The following is a 16,675-nucleotide window of genomic DNA, read 5'->3' on the forward strand; positions in this document are numbered from 1 at the left end:
ATAAAATACTCCTTAAAAGTGATTTCATCTCGATTGAACAATAAATAAAAATGTACCTCAATTTTTCATAACATTTTCAAAATCGACGTTTCACGGCCAGAGAAGCATATTTTGAGTATTTCTTCACTATTTTCAAATATAACCAAGGATATCATAATTTTTGTACATTTTGCTTTAATTCAAGCAAATGTAACGATATTCATTCATAAAACTGTTAAAATTCAATTTTCAACAAGAAATCGATGTCACGGATTTTGTATCTTGAAGAAAAAAAACATGCGATTTTTTCGGTACACTTTTGAATGCATTTTTTTTCTGGAAAAATTGTTGATAGAATTCAGCTTAATTTCCTATAAAATACTCCTTAAAAGTGATTTCATCTCGATTGAACAATAACTAAAAATGTACCTCGATTTTTCATAACATTTTCAAAATCGACGTTTCACGGCCAGAGAAGCATATTTTTGAGTATTTCTTCTCTCTTTTCAAATATAACCACTGAAGCCGTTATTTTTGTACTTTTTGCTTTAATTCAAGCAAATGTAACGATATTCATTCAAAAAACTGTTAAAATTCAATTTTCAATAAGAAATCGTAGTCACGGATTTTGTATCTAGAAGGAAAAAAAACATGCAATTTTTTCGGTACACTTTTGAATGCATTTTTTTCTGGACAAATTTTTGACCGAATTCTGCTTAATCCCCTATAAAATACTCCTTAAAAGTGATTTCATCTCGATTGAACAATAAATAAAAATGTACCTCGATTTTTAATAACATTTTCAAAATCGACGTTTCACCGCCAGAGAAGCATATTTTGAGTATTTCTTCACTATTTTCAAATATAACCACTGAAACCAGAATTTTTGTACTTTTTGCTTTAATTCGAGCAAATGTAACGATATTCATTCAAAAAACTGTTAAAATTCAATTTCAAATTTTCAATAAGAAATCGTTGTCACGGATTTTGTATCTTGAAGAAAAAAACTTGTGATTTTTTTTCTTCGATGGCAGCAAGAAAGTTTGCACGACGAAACCTAGTCTATCTTCGCAAGTTTGCATCTTAATCGTCTGCGTCTTGTCGTGCCAACGCTTCGGCAGAAAGAAGTTTCTCTATATCGAAGCTTTTATAAACGTACACGCACTTAAACCCAGAGGTCCTATAATTCGAATAAAATCCTGCATTTTAGAAAGTATCCTATTTTACCCTACAATTTCACAAATCGTCCTTTAAAGTCCCATATTTTTACCCTACAATTTCACAAATCGTCCTTTAAAGTCCTATATATTTGGGATTTTGATGTAATTCTGAGAGAGCGGTAGCTCTCTTAGATAAGACTTCATACTGCTTTTAATGTATAAGGAGAGTTTTTTGTTTGGATGTAGTTTTTTTTGTATTGTATAAATTCATTCGTAAAAATTCCACAGAACTGCAATTCGGGCCCTTAATATGTGGTTAAAATTTCAAAGAGATCCATAAATTAGTTTATTTTATAAAAAATAAAGTTGCTAAGGGTGGTTTTCATTTCCATAAAATTAATCACACCTTTTGATGCAAAACAGAAATTTTTCCCATAGAAATAACATGGGAAATTTTTCGAAAAAAACAAATCGGTTATTCGTGATTTAGGAAAACTATACGTTGGTTAGTTTTGGGAACGGTCTTAAATTAAACTTTAAACTATAATCTAGGATCATTTTTCTTGTTATTAAGAAAAATTAATTTTAAGTATGTTTAACTTAAATTTTAAAAACTACCCCAATCTGCGATATTTTAGCATTTATCCACTGTTTTATTAGGAAATATCAGCGAGACCAATGTTGGCCTTTTTTAACGTATAGTTGCCTCATAATAATCCGATTGTTTCTTCTTTATGCCTTTTGGTTGGAATGGCCTATCGATAGTGAGATAAGACGGCTTTAATATTGCTGCAGTGACGTTGACGCGGCCGCTACAGCGACGCCTTCAAAACACACGGGTCTAAATTGTCGCGGATATAGTCAAATTCAGACTAGCTTAATAAACATTTTAACTTTTCCCTGCTAATTATTCTGGATTATCAAAAAGAGATAATTAAACTAGACTCCCAATTAAAGATAAATAAACTAGATTACGAATTTAAGTAATTAAAGTAGTTTACCAATTAAACGTTCTTAAAATAAATTATCAATTAGAGGTAATTAAACTAGACTACCAATTAGAGGTTATTAAACTAGATAACGAATTAAGGGTTACTAATTAAATAACCAATTAAGGGTAATTAATCTAGATTATCAATTAAGGGTAATTAATATTATCAATTAAGGGTAATTAATATTATCAATTAAGGGTAATTAATCTAGATTATCAATTAAGGGTAATTAATTTAGATTACCAATTAAGGGTAATTAATCTAGATTACCAATTAAGGGGTAATTAATCTAGATTGCCAATTAAGGGTAATTAATCTAGATTACCAATTAAGGGGTAATTAATCTAGATTACCAATTAAGGGTAATTAATCTAGATTACCAATTAAGGGTTACCGACGACTGGTAAATAAGCTAGATTACCGACGACCGGTAATTAAGCTAGATTACCGACGACCGGTAATTAAACTAGATTACCGACGACCGGTAATTAAGCTAGATTACCGACGACCGGTAATTAAGCTAGATTACCGACGACCGGTAATTAAGCTAGATTACCGACGACCGGTAATTAAGCTAGATTACCGACGACCGGTAATTAAGCTAGATTACCGACGACCGGTAATTAAGCTAGATTACCGACGACCGGTGATTAAGCTAGATTACCGACGACCGGTAATTAAGCTAGATTACCGACGACCGGTAATTAAGCTAGATTACCGACGACCGGTAATTAAGCTAGATTACCGACGACCGGTAATTAAGCTAGATTACCGACGACCGGTAATTAAGCTAGATTACCGACGACCGGTAATTAAGCTAGATTACCGACGACCGGTAATTAAGCTAGATTACCGACGACCGGTAATTAAGCTAGATTACCGACGACCGGTAATTAAGCTAGATTACCGACGACCGGTAATTAAGCTAGATTACCGACGACCGGTAATTAAGCTAGATTACCGACGACCGGTAATTAAGCTAGATTACCGACGACCGGTAATTAAGCTAGATTACCGACGACCGGTAATTAAGCTAGATTACCGACGACCGGTGATTAAGCTAGATTACCGACGACCGGTAATTAAGCTAGATTACCGACGACCGGTGATTAAGCTAGATTACCGACGACCGGTAATTAAGCTAGATTACCGACGACCGGTGATTAAGCTAGATTACCGACGACCGGTGATTAAGCTAGATTACCGACGACCGGTAATTAAGCTAGATTACCGACGACCGGTAATTAAGCTAGATTACCGACGACCGGTAATTAAGCTAGATTACCGACGACCGGTAATTAAGCTAGATTATGGACGACCGGTAATTAAGCTAGATTATGGACGACCGGTAATTAAGCTAGATTATGGACGACCGGTAATTAAGCTAGATTACCGACGACCGGTAATTAAGCTAGATTACCGACGACCGGTAATTAAGCTAGATTACCGACGACCGGTAATTAAGCTAGATTACCGACGACCGGTAATTAAGCTAGATTACCGACGACCGGTAATTAAGCTAGATTACCGACGACCGGTAATTAAGCTAGATTACCGACGACCGGTGATTAAGCTAGATTACCGACGACCGGTGATTAAGCTAGATTACCGACGACCGGTGATTAAGCTAGATTACCGACGACCGGTGATTAAGCTAGATTACCGACGACCGGTGATTAAGCTAGATTACCGACGACCGGTGATTAAGCTAGATTACCGACGACCGGTAATTAAGCTAGATTACCGACGACCGGTGATTAAGCTAGATTACCGACGACCGGTGATTAAGCTAGATTACCGACGACCGGTGATTAAGCTAGATTACCGACGACCGGTGATTAAGCTAGATTACCGACGACCGGTGATTAAGCTAGATTACCGACGACCGGTGATTAAGCTAGATTACCGACGACCGGTGATTAAGCTAGATTACCGACGACCGGTGATTAAGCTAGATTACCGACGACCGGTGATTAAGCTAGATTACCGACGACCGGTGATAAAGCTAGATTACCGACGACCGGTGATTAAGCTAGATTACCGACGACCGGTGATTAAGTCGCATTACCGACGGCTGGTATTTAAGCTAGATTACCGATGAACGCGCAACGCCCTAGGACTTTTTCTCCCATATTTTCTAAACAATTTTAATTAATATGAAGACTGAAGTGACAGATATTAATAAAAACTGTCATTGTAGACAAAGACTGGAAAGTGTAAAAGATAAGGTTTGAAAATGAACTGCCTGAAGTAACAGATATTAAAATTTTGACTTTTGAAGACATCATTATAAAACATCAATTATTTTAAAAAATTCTTATCTTACTTTTTTTCACCAAAATTTCATTTTCGCAAAATATTTTTCAGCAATATTTACCCAAGTATTTTGTCCTCAATAGTAGTTGTCACCTAGAAGGGTTTAAGGGATACTATCTTGGTACTGGTTTTACTTTCAACTAACATTTGATTCTAGGAGATTCAAATGCTTGGATATCTGAAAAGATTTCTCTTGAAGAGTTTAAATTTTTATATTTTAAAATTGAAAATATTGCGAAGCGGAAAATAATATAGGCCTTTTCTTTGTGATTTAGTTATTAGTGTCGAAAAGCTCTGTAGATTGATCGTGATCTTTGAGAGCAACACAACACGTTAATATTTAATACTTTGAAAGCTTTACAATTTAAGAATACGTTTTGTAAAGTTTTAATACGGTTTATATTTTATAAGCTCTCAACGATTTTCTGTCGTTATAGGGTCGAATTTTCTACCTAATTTTAAATTTTTGATAAAAAATAAAATGTAAAGCCGTAGTATTTTCAAAATAACGCGCATGTTCCTTTTTGAAATACTTTCCCGAAGTAATTTTGGTGAAAAAAAGTAAGATAAGAATTTTTTAAAATAATTGATGTTTTATAATGATGTCTTCAAAAGTAAAAATTTTAATATCTGTTACTTCAGGCAGTTCATTTTCAAACCTTATCTTTTACACTTTCCAGTCTTTGTCTACAATGACAGTTTTTATTAATTATTTATAGTCTTAGTTGCATGACGTTTTAAACGTAGAATCAGGGATATCTCATTTGGTCAGATAATAAAAATCCAAGCTAAACGAATGAGAGGGTGTGTTGTTTGTTTACGTTTTGCTTAATTACTTGGCCCCCGTTGTCGTAGCCCTAACCTTAGTATGGTTGGATGGGGGACAAATTGAAATAAAGCATACCCAAAGGACATCCCCGTATCTCTAGGGTGGGATAGCTAAACGAGTGAGAGGGTGGGTTAGCTAAACGAGTGAGAGGGTGGGTTAGTTAAACGAGTGAGAGGGTGGGTTAGCTAAACGAGTGAAAGGGTGGGTTAACTAAACGAGTGAGAGGGTGGGTTAGCTAAACGAGTGAGAGGGTGGGTTAGTTAAACGAGTGAGATGGTGGGCTAGCTAAACGAGTGAGAGGGTGGGCTAGCTAAACGAGTGAGAGGGTGGGTTAGCTAAACGAGTTAGAGGGTGGGTTAGCTAAACGAGTGAGAGGGTGGGTTAGCTAAACGAGTGAGAGGGTGGGTTAGCTAAACGAGGGAGAGGGTGGGCTAGCTAAACGAGTGAGAGGGTGGGTTAGCTAAACGAGTGAGAGGGTGGGTTAGCTAAACGAGTGAGAGGGTGGGTTAGCTAAACGAGTTAGAGGGTGGGTTAGCTAAACGAGTGAGAGGGTGGGTTAGCTAAACGAGTGAGAGGGTGGGTTAGCTAAACGAGGGAGAGGGTGGGCTAGCTAAACGAGTGAGATAGTGGCTTAGCTAAACGAGTGAGATAGTGGGTTAGCTAAACGAGTGAGAGGGTGGGTTAGCTAAACGAGGGAGAGGGTGGGTTAGCAAAACAAGTGAGAGGGTGGGTTAGCTAAACGAGTGAGAGGGTGGGTTAGCTAAACGAGAGAGAGGGTGGGCTGGCTAAACGAGTGAGAGGGTGGGTTAGCTAAGCGAGTGAGAGGGTGGGTTAGCTAAAGGAGTGAGACGGTGGGTTAGCTAAACGAGTGAGAGGGTGGGTTGTTTGTTTACGTTTTGCTTAATTACTCGGCCCCCGTTTGTCGTAGCCCTAACCTTAGTATGGTTGGATGGAGGACAAATTGTACTATAACATACTCAAAGGACATCCCCGTATCTCTAATATAACCTGAGTTATGAGCCTCCTAAGTATAGTGTAATGTTAATCAAATGGAAGGTATGTTCACGAACATTTTGCTTAATTACTCGGCCCCCGTTTGACGCAAATTTTCCTGATTTCCCAGAATTTTACTAAAAACTCGAAATTTCCCTGAATTTTCCATGAGGTTTTTGTCAACTATTTATTTCCAGGTTTGTATGAACCCTGTTATCTTTTGGTGGGCGCCCAAATCCACATTTAGACTGTACCCCCCTAAATTCGAAACGTTCCTCTGCACCTGCCACCAACCTTTCGGTTAACAACCGAACGCGCATAGCATTGCGCCACGGAAGATTAGTAAATACATGGTAAGTGCTGGCTGGTTCCTGACAAGTCCATTTGGAAGTAAATACAGTGATAGTTAATCATTTAAATATAAAATGACCTTTTACGCGTAATGAGCCCTTGACCATAATTAAAGAGCACTAGCATGCGCGTGTGACTACTTGGTCCGGCTTTTAAGTAAACACTGCTAAAGTGACTAACAATATGAGGAAGTTTGAACGATTCCCTCCCATTGGAACGAAATTTCATTCAACCGAAATCAATGAAGGGAGGACCCATTGGACCGCAATCCCGCACCTTGGGCGGTTTACGAAAAGTGGAGATAGCCATGAATGGCTGCACTTAACGTTAGTGTACACTGCCTTGTTATCTCCAATAAAAACGAAGTTGCAATGAGTTAAAAGTGGAATCGGTTTTAAAGGCTTATGTTAATTTAAGGGAAAGCTAAAATAAGACGTTAACCGTAACATTTTATTTAATGTTACTCTAAAGTAGGTTTCCAATGGTATTTTCATGAAAAGTACGCTAAAAATTACGGCGCTAAACCTAACCTAACCTAACCAAAGCTAACCTAACCAAACCTAACCAAACCAAACCAATTTACTGTTATGTTATGTTAGGTTAGGTTTGGTTTGGTTAGGTTAGGTTAGGTTAGGTTATGTTAGGTTAGGTTAGGTTAGGTTAGGTTAGTAATATACTATAAATCATTTAACAATGCTACGCCTTTTCCAGAATATTGATGTTTAGCTTCATTGACTTCTCAAATAATATGCCTTTTCCAAAGCATTACTGTTATGTTAGGTTAGGTTAGACTTGGTTTGGTTAGGTTTGGTTAGGTTTGGTTAGGTTAAGTTAGGTTAGGTTTGGTTAGGATAGGTTAGGTTAGGTTAGGTTAGGTTAGTAATATTTTATAAGTTATTTAACAATGCAAGGCCTTTTCCAGAATATTGATGTTTAGCTTCATTGACTTCTCAAATAATATGCTTTTTCCAAAACATTACTGTTATGTTATGTTTGGTTTGGTTTGGTTAGGTTTGGTTAGGTAAGGTTAGGTTGAGCGCCGTAAATTTTTCGTACTTTTCATGAAAATACCATTGGAAACTTACTTTAGAGTAACATTAAAGAAAATGTTAAGGTTAACGGCTTATTTTAGCTTTCCCTTAAATTAACATAAGCCTTTAAAACCGATTCCACGGTTAACTCATTGCAACTTCGTTTTTATTGGAGATAACTAGGCAGTGCACACTAACGTTAAGTGCAGCCATTCATGCTTATCTCCACTTTTCGTAAACCGCCCAAGGTGCGGGATTGCGGTCCAATGGGACCTCCCTTCTTTGATTTCGGTTGAATGGGATTTCGTTCCAATGGGAGGGAATCGTTCAAACATCCTCATATTGTTAGTCACTTTAGCAGTGTTTACTTAAAAGCCGGACCAAGTAGTCACACGCGCATACTAGTGCTCTTTAATTATGGTCCACCAACCTTTTGGTAAACATCCGAACGCGCTAACCATTGCGCCACGGAAGCCCAAAAATTAAATGGTCGTCAGGTATTGTGGAAAACTTTTGCTTTTTACGTTACATTTGAGACCCCACAACACCGCTCCCGGGTGGGCTCGAACCACCAACCTTTTGGTAAACATCCGAACGCGCTAACCATTGCGCCACGGAAGCTCAAAAATGAAAAGTTCGTCAGGTATTGTGGAAAAACTTTGACTTTTTACGTCCCATCTGAGACCCCATAACACCTGTCCCTGGTGGGCTCGATCCACCAACCTTTCGGTTAACAGCTGAACGCTCTAACCATTGCGCCACGGAAGCCCAAAAATTAAATGTTCGTCAGATATTGTGGAAAAACTCTTATATTTTACGTCACATCTGAGACCTCACGACACCGCTCCCGGATGGGCTCGAACCACCAACCTTTCGGTAAACAGCCGAACCGGCTAACCATTGCGCCACGGAAGCCCAAAAATTAAATGGTCGTCAGGTATTGTGGAAAAACTTTGGCTTTAAACGTTACATTTGAGATCCCACAACACCCCTCCCGGGTGGGCTCGAACCACCAACCTTTTGGTAAACATCCGAACGCGCTAACCATTGCGCCACGGAAGCTCAAAAATGAAAAGTTCGTCAGGTATTGTGGAAAAACTTTGACTTTTTACGTCCCATCTGAGACCCCATAACACCTGTCCCTGGTGGGCTCGATCCACCAACCTTTCGGTTAACAGCTGAACGCTCTAACCATTGCGCCACGGAAGCCCAAAAATTAAATGTTCGTCAGATATTGTGGAAAAACTCTTATTTTTTACGTCACATCTGAGACCTCACGACACCGCTCCCGGATGGGCTCGAACCACCAACCTTTCGGTAAACAGCCGAACCGGCTAACCATTGCGCCACGGAAGCCCGAAAATTAAATGGTCGTCAGGTATTGTGGAAAAACTTTGGCTTTATACGTTACATATGAGATCCCACAACACCGCTCCCGGGTGGGATCGAACCACCAACCTTTTGGTAAACATCCGAACGCGCTAACCATTGCGCCACGGAAGCCCAAAAATTAAATGGTCGTCAGGTATTGTGGAAAAACTTTTGCTTTTTACGTTACATTTGAGACCCCACAACAAAGCTCCCGGGTGGTCTCGAACCACAAACCTTTTGGTTAACATCCGAACGCTCTAACCATGGAGCCAAGGAAGCTCAGAAATGAAATGGTCGTCAGGTATTGTGGAAAAAATTTGAATTTTCACGCTACATCTGAGACCTCATAACACCTCTCCGGGTGGGCTCGAACCACCAACCTTTCGGTTAACAGCTGAACGCGCTAACCATTGCGCCACGGAAGCCCAAAAATTAAAGGGTTGTCACGTATTGTGGAAAAGTTTTGACTTTTTACGCTAGATATGAGACCCCACATCACCTCTCCCGGGTGGGCTCTAACCACCAACCTTTCGGTTAACAGCTGAACGCGCTAACCATTGCGCCACGGAAGCCCGAAAATTAAATGGTCGTCAGGTATTGTGGAAAAACTTTTGCTTTTTACGTTACAATTTAGACTTCACAACACCGCTCCCGGGTGGGCTCGAACCACCAACCTTTTAGTTAACATCCGAACTCGCTAACCATGGAGCCAAGGAAGCTCAGAAATGAAATGGTCGTCAGGTATTGTGGAAAAACTCTGACTTTAAACGTCACATTTGAGACCTCACAACACCGCTCCCGAATGGGCTCGAACCACCAACCTTTTGAATAACAGCGGAGCGCGCAAACCATTGCGCCACGAAAGCCAAAAAATTAAATGGTCGTCAGGTATTGTGAAAAGACTTTGGCTTTATACGTTACACTTGAGGTCCCAAAACACCGTTCCCGGATGGGCTCGAACCACCAACCTTTCGGTTAACAGCCGAACGCGCTAACCATTGAGCCACGGATTCTCAGAAATTAAATGGTTGTCAGGTATTGTGGAAAAGCTATGACTTTTTACGCTACATATGAGACCCCACAACACCTCTCCCGGGTAGGTTCGAACCACCAACCTTTCGGTTAACAGCCGAACGCGCTAACCATCGCGCCACCGAAGCCCAAAAACTAAATGTTCATCAGGTATTGTGGAAAAACTTTGGCTTTATACGTTACATTTGAGATCCCACAACACCGCTCCCGGCTGGGCTCGAACCACCAACCTATTAGTTAACAGCCGAACGCGCTAACCATTGAGCCACGGAAGCTCAGAAATTAGATGGTTGTCACGTATTGTGGAAAAGTTTTGACTTTTTACGCTACATCTGAGACCACACAACACCTCTCCCGGCCGGGCTCGAACCACCAACCTTTCGGTTAACAACTGAACGCGCTAACCATTGCGCCACGGAAGCCCAAAAATTAAATGATCGTCAGGTATTGTGGAAAAACTTTGGCTTTATACGTTACATTTGAGATCCCACAACACCGCTCCCGGCTGGGCTCGAACCACCAACCTATTAGTTAACAGCCGAATGCGCTAACCATTGAGCCACGGAAGCTCAGAAATTAGATGGTTGTCACGTATTGTGGAAAAGTTTTGACTTTTAACGCTACATCTGAGACCCCACAACACCTCTCCCGGGCGGGCCCGAACCACCAACGTTTCGGTTAACAACTGAACGCGCTAACCATTGCGCCACGGAAGCCCAAAAATTAAATGGTCGTCAGGTATTGTGGAAAAACTTTGGCTTTATACGTTACATTTGAGATCCCACAACACCGCTCCCGGGTGGGCTCGAACCACCAACCTATTGGTTAACAGCCGAACGCGCTAACCATTGAGCCACGGAAGCTCAAAAATTAAATGGTTGTCACGTATTGTGGAAAAGTTTTTACTTTTTACGCTACATCTAAGACCCCACAACACCTCTCCCGGGTGGGTTTCGAACCAGCAGTCTTTCGGTTAACTGCCGAACGCGCTAACCATTGCTCCACGGAAGCCCAAAAATTAAATGGTCATCAGGTATTGTGGAGAAACTTTGGCATTTTACGTTACATTTGAGATCCAACAACACCGCTCCATGGTGGGCTCGAACCACCAACCTATTAGTTCACAGCCGAACGCGCTAACCATTGAGCCACGGAAGCTCAGAAATTAAATGGTTGTCACGTATTGTGGAAAAGATTTGACTTTTTACGCTAGATATGAGACCCCACATCACCTCTCCCGGGTGGGCTCTAACCACCAACCTTTCGGTTAACAGCTGAACGCGCTAACCATTGCGCCACGGAAGCCCAAATATTAAATGGTCGTCAGGTATTGTGGAAAAACTTTGGCTTTTTACGTTACATTTGAGATCCAACAACACCGCTCCATGGTGGGCTCGAGCCACCAACCTATTAGTTAACAGCCGAACGCGCTAACCATTGAGCCACGGAAGCTCAGAAATTAAATGGTTGTCACGTATTGTGGAAAAGTTTTGACTTTTTACGCTAGATATGAGACCCCACATCTCCTCTCCCGGGTGGGCTCTAACCACCAACCTTTCGGTTAACAGCTGAACGCGCTAACCATTGCGCCACGGAAGCCCAAAAATTAAATGGTCATCAGGTATTGTGGAGAAACTTTTTCATTTTACGTTACATTTGAGATCCAACAACACCGCTCCATGGTGGGCTCGAACCACCAACCTATTAGTTAACAGCCGAACGCGCTAACCATTGAGCCACGGAAGCTCAGAAATTAAAGGGTTGTCACGTATTGTGGAAAAGTTTTGACTTTTTACGCTAGATATGAGACCCCACATCACCTCTCCCGGGTGGGCTCTAACCACCAACCTTTCGGTTATCAGCTGAACGCGCTAACCATTGCGCCACGGAAGCCCAAATATTAAATGGTCGTCAGGTATTGTGGAAAAACTTTTGCTTTTTACGTTACAATTTAGACTTCACAACACCGCTCCCGGGTAGGCTCGAACCACCAACCTTTTAGTTAACATCCGAACTCGCTAACCATGGAGCCAAGGAAGCCCAGAAATGAAATGGTCGTCAGGTATTGTGGAAAAACTCTGACTTTAAACGTCACATTTGAGACCTCACAACACCGCTCCCGAATGGGCTCGAACCACCAACCTTTTGAATAGCAGCGGAGCGCGCAAACCATTGCGCCACGAAAGCCAAAAAATTAAATGGTCGTCAGGTATTGTGGAAAAACTTTGGCTTTATACGTTCCACTTGAGGTCCCAAAACACCGTTCCCGGATGGGCTCGAACCACCAACCTATTGGTTAACAGCTGAACGCGCTAACCGTTGCGCCACGGAAGCCCAAATATTAAATGGTCGTCAGGTATTGTGGAAAAACTTTGGCTTTTTACGTTACATTTGAGATCCAACAACACCGCTCCCGAATGGGCTCGAACCACCAACCTTTTGAATAACAGCGGAGCGCGCAAACCATTGCGCCACGAAAGCCAAAAAATTAAATGGTCGTCAGGTATTGTGGAAAAACTTTGGCTTTATACGTTACACTTGAGATCCCAAAACACCGTTCCCGGATGGGCTCGAACCACCAACCTATTGGTTAACAGCCGAACGCGCTAACCATTGAGCAGCGGAAGCTCGGAAATTAAATGGTCATCAGGTATTGTGGAGAAACTTTGGCATTTTACGTTACATTTGAGATCCAATAACACCGCTCCATGGTGGGCTCGAACCACCAACCTATTAGTTCACAGCCGAACACGCTAACCATTGAGCCACGGAAGCTCAGAAATTAAATGGTTGTCACGTATTGTGGAAAAGTTTTGACTTTTTACGCTAGATATGAGACCCCACATCACCTCTCCCGGGTGGGCTCTAACCACCAACCTTTCGGTTAACAGCTGAACGCGCTAACCATTGCGCCACGGAAGCCCAAATATTAAATGGTCGTCAGGTATTGTGGAAAAACTTTGGCTTTTTACGTTACAATTTAGACTTCACAACACCGCTCCCGGGTGGGCTCGAACCACCAACCTTTTAGTTAACATCCGAACTCGCTAACCATGGAGCCAAGGAAGCTCAGAAATGAAATGGTCGTCAGGTATTGTGGAAAAACTCTGACTTTAAACGTCACATTTGAGACCTCACAACACCGCTCCCGAATGGGCTCGAACCACCAACCTTTTGAATAACAGCGGAGCGCGCAAACCATTGCGCCACGAAAGCCAAAAAATTAAATGGTCGTCAGGTATTGTGGAAAAACTTTGGCTTTATACGTTACACTTGAGGTCCCAAAACACCGTTCCCGGATGGGCTCGAACCACCAACCTATTGGTTAACAGCTGAACGCGCTAACCGTTGCGCCACGGAAGCCCAAATATTAAATGGTCGTCAGGTATTGTGGAAAAACTTTGGCATTTTACGTTACATTTGAGATCCAACAACACCGCTCCATGGTGGGCTCGAACCACCAACCTATTAGTTAACAGCCGAACGCGCTAACCATTGAGCCACGGAAGCTCATAAATTAAATGGTTGTCACGTATTGTGGAAAAGTTTTGACTTTTTACGCTAGATATGAGACCCCACATCACCTCTCCCGGGTGGGCTCTAACCACCAACCTTTCGGTTAACAGCTGAACGCGCTAACCATTGCGCCACGGAAGCCCAAAAATTAAATGGTCATCAGGTATTGTGGAGAAACTTTGGCATTTTACGTTACATTTGAGATCCAACACCACCGCTCCATGGTGGGCTCGAACCATCAACCTATTAGTTAACAGCCGAACGCGCTAACCATTGAGCCACGGAAGCTCAGAAATTAAAGGGTTGTCACGTATTGTGGAAAAGTTTTGACTTTTTACGCTAGATATGAGACCCCACATCACCTCTCCCGGGTCGGCTCTAACCACCAACCTTTCGGTTAACAGCTGAACGCGCTAACCATTGCGCCACGGAAGCCCAAATATTAAATGGTCGTCAGGTATTGTGGAAAAACTTTTGCTTTTTACGTTACAATTTAGACTTCACAACACCGCTCCCGGGTGGGCTCGAACCACCAACCTTTTAGTTAACATCCGAACCCGCTAACCATGGAGCCAAGGAAGCTCAGAAATGAAATGGTCGTCAGGTATTGTGGAAAAACCCTGACTTTAAACGTCACATTTGAGACCTCACAACACTGCTCCCGAATGGGCTCGAACCACCAACCTTTTGAATAACAGCGGAGCGCGCAAACCATTGCGCCACGAAAGCCAAAAAATTAAATGGTCGTCAGGTATTGTGGAAAAACTTTGGCTTTATACGTTACACTTGAGGTCCCTAAACACAGTTCCCGGATGGGCTCGAACCACCAACCTATTGGTTAACAGCCGAACGCGCTAACCATTGAGCAACGGAAGCTCAGAAATTAAATGGTCATCAGGTATTGTGGAGAAACTTTGGCATTTTACGTTACATTTGAGATCCAACAACACCGCTCCATGGTGGGCTCGAACCACCAACCTATTAGTTAACAGCCGAACGCGCTAACCATTGAGCCACGGAAGCTCATAAATTAAATGGTTGTCACGTATTGTGGAAAAGTTTTGACTTTTTACGCTAGATATGAGACCCCACATCACCTCTCCCGGGTGGGCTCTAACCACCAACCTTTCGGTTAACAGCTGAACGCGCTAACCATTGCGCCACGGAAGCCCAAATATTAAATGGTCGTCAGGTATTGTGGAAAAACTTTGGCTTTTTACGTTACATTTGAGATCCAACAACACCGCTCCATGGTGGGCTCGAGCCACCAACCTATTAGTTAACAGCCGAACGCGCTAACCATTGAGCCACGGAAGCTCAGAAATTAAATGGTTGTCACGTATTGTGGAAAAGTTTTGACTTTTTACGCTAGATATGAGACCCCACATCTCCTCTCCCGGGTGGGCTCTAACCACCAACCTTTCGGTTAACAGCTGAACGCGCTAACCATTGCGCCACGGAAGCCCAAAAATTAAATGGTCATCAGGTATTGTGGAGAAACTTTTTCATTTTACGTTACATTTGAGATCCAACAACACCGCTCCATGGTGGGCTCGAACCACCAACCTATTAGTTAACAGCCGAACGCGCTAACCATTGAGCCACGGAAGCTCAGAAATTAAAGGGTTGTCACGTATTGTGGAAAAGTTTTGACTTTTTACGCTAGATATGAGACCCCACATCACCTCTCCCGGGTGGGCTCTAACCACCAACCTTTCGGTTATCAGCTGAACGCGCTAACCATTGCGCCACGGAAGCCCAAATATTAAATGGTCGTCAGGTATTGTGGAAAAACTTTTGCTTTTTACGTTACAATTTAGACTTCACAACACCGCTCCCGGGTAGGCTCGAACCACCAACCTTTTAGTTAACATCCGAACTCGCTAACCATGGAGCCAAGGAAGCCCAGAAATGAAATGGTCGTCAGGTATTGTGGAAAAACTCTGACTTTAAACGTCACATTTGAGACCTCACAACACCGCTCCCGAATGGGCTCGAACCACCAACCTTTTGAATAGCAGCGGAGCGCGCAAACCATTGCGCCACGAAAGCCAAAAAATTAAATGGTCGTCAGGTATTGTGGAAAAACTTTGGCTTTATACGTTCCACTTGAGGTCCCAAAACACCGTTCCCGGATGGGCTCGAACCACCAACCTATTGGTTAACAGCTGAACGCGCTAACCGTTGCGCCACGGAAGCCCAAATATTAAATGGTCGTCAGGTATTGTGGAAAAACTTTGGCTTTTTACGTTACATTTGAGATCCAACAACACCGCTCCCGAATGGGCTCGAACCACCAACCTTTTGAATAACAGCGGAGCGCGCAAACCATTGCGCCACGAAAGCCAAAAAATTAAATGGTCGTCAGGTATTGTGGAAAAACTTTGGCTTTATACGTTACACTTGAGATCCCAAAACACCGTTCCCGGATGGGCTCGAACCACCAACCTATTGGTTAACAGCCGAACGCGCTAACCATTGAGCAGCGGAAGCTCGGAAATTAAATGGTCATCAGGTATTGTGGAGAATCTTTGGCATTTTACGTTACATTTGAGATCCAATAACACCGCTCCATGGTGGGCTCGAACCACCAACCTATTAGTTCACAGCCGAACACGCTAACCATTGAGCCACGGAAGCTCAGAAATTAAATGGTTGTCACGTATTGTGGAAAAGTTTTGACTTTTTACGCTAGATATGAGACCCCACATCACCTCTCCCGGGTGGGCTCTAACCACCAACCTTTCGGTTAACAGCTGAACGCGCTAACCATTGCGCCACGGAAGCCCAAATATTAAATGGTCGTCAGGTATTGTGGAAAAACTTTGGCTTTTTACGTTACAATTTAGACTTCACAACACCGCTCCCGGGTGGGCTCGAACCACCAACCTTTTAGTTAACATCCGAACTCGCTAACCATGGAGCCAAGGAAGCTCAGAAATGAAATGGTCGTCAGGTATTGTGGAAAAACTCTGACTTTAAACGTCACATTTGAGACCTCACAACACCGCTCCCGAATGGGCTCGAACCACCAACCTTTTGAATAACAGCGGAGCGCGCAAACCATTGCGCCACGAAAGCCAAAAAATTAAATGGTCGTCAGGT

General features: G+C 42.2%; 2 non-coding genes across 2 annotated transcripts; both read right to left on the minus strand.

Annotated features, from left to right (window-relative positions):
- Positions 1–11,874: 11,874 nt before the first annotated feature.
- On the minus strand, positions 11,875–11,947 carry TRNAI-GAU (transfer RNA isoleucine (anticodon GAU)). The gene has a single exon. It is a non-coding gene; the product is annotated as a tRNA-Ile (tRNA).
- A 3,308-nt stretch (positions 11,948–15,255) lies between these two features.
- TRNAI-GAU (transfer RNA isoleucine (anticodon GAU)) lies at positions 15,256–15,328 on the minus strand. Its single transcript has one exon. It is a non-coding gene; the product is annotated as a tRNA-Ile (tRNA).
- Positions 15,329–16,675: the final 1,347 nt, after the last annotated feature.

This window comes from Phalangium opilio, unplaced genomic scaffold, assembly GCF_054372755.1.
Source record: "Phalangium opilio isolate 3A_F unplaced genomic scaffold, DU_Popi_V2 ptg000329l_1, whole genome shotgun sequence".
Classification (NCBI taxonomy): Eukaryota; Metazoa; Arthropoda; class Arachnida; order Opiliones; family Phalangiidae; genus Phalangium; species Phalangium opilio.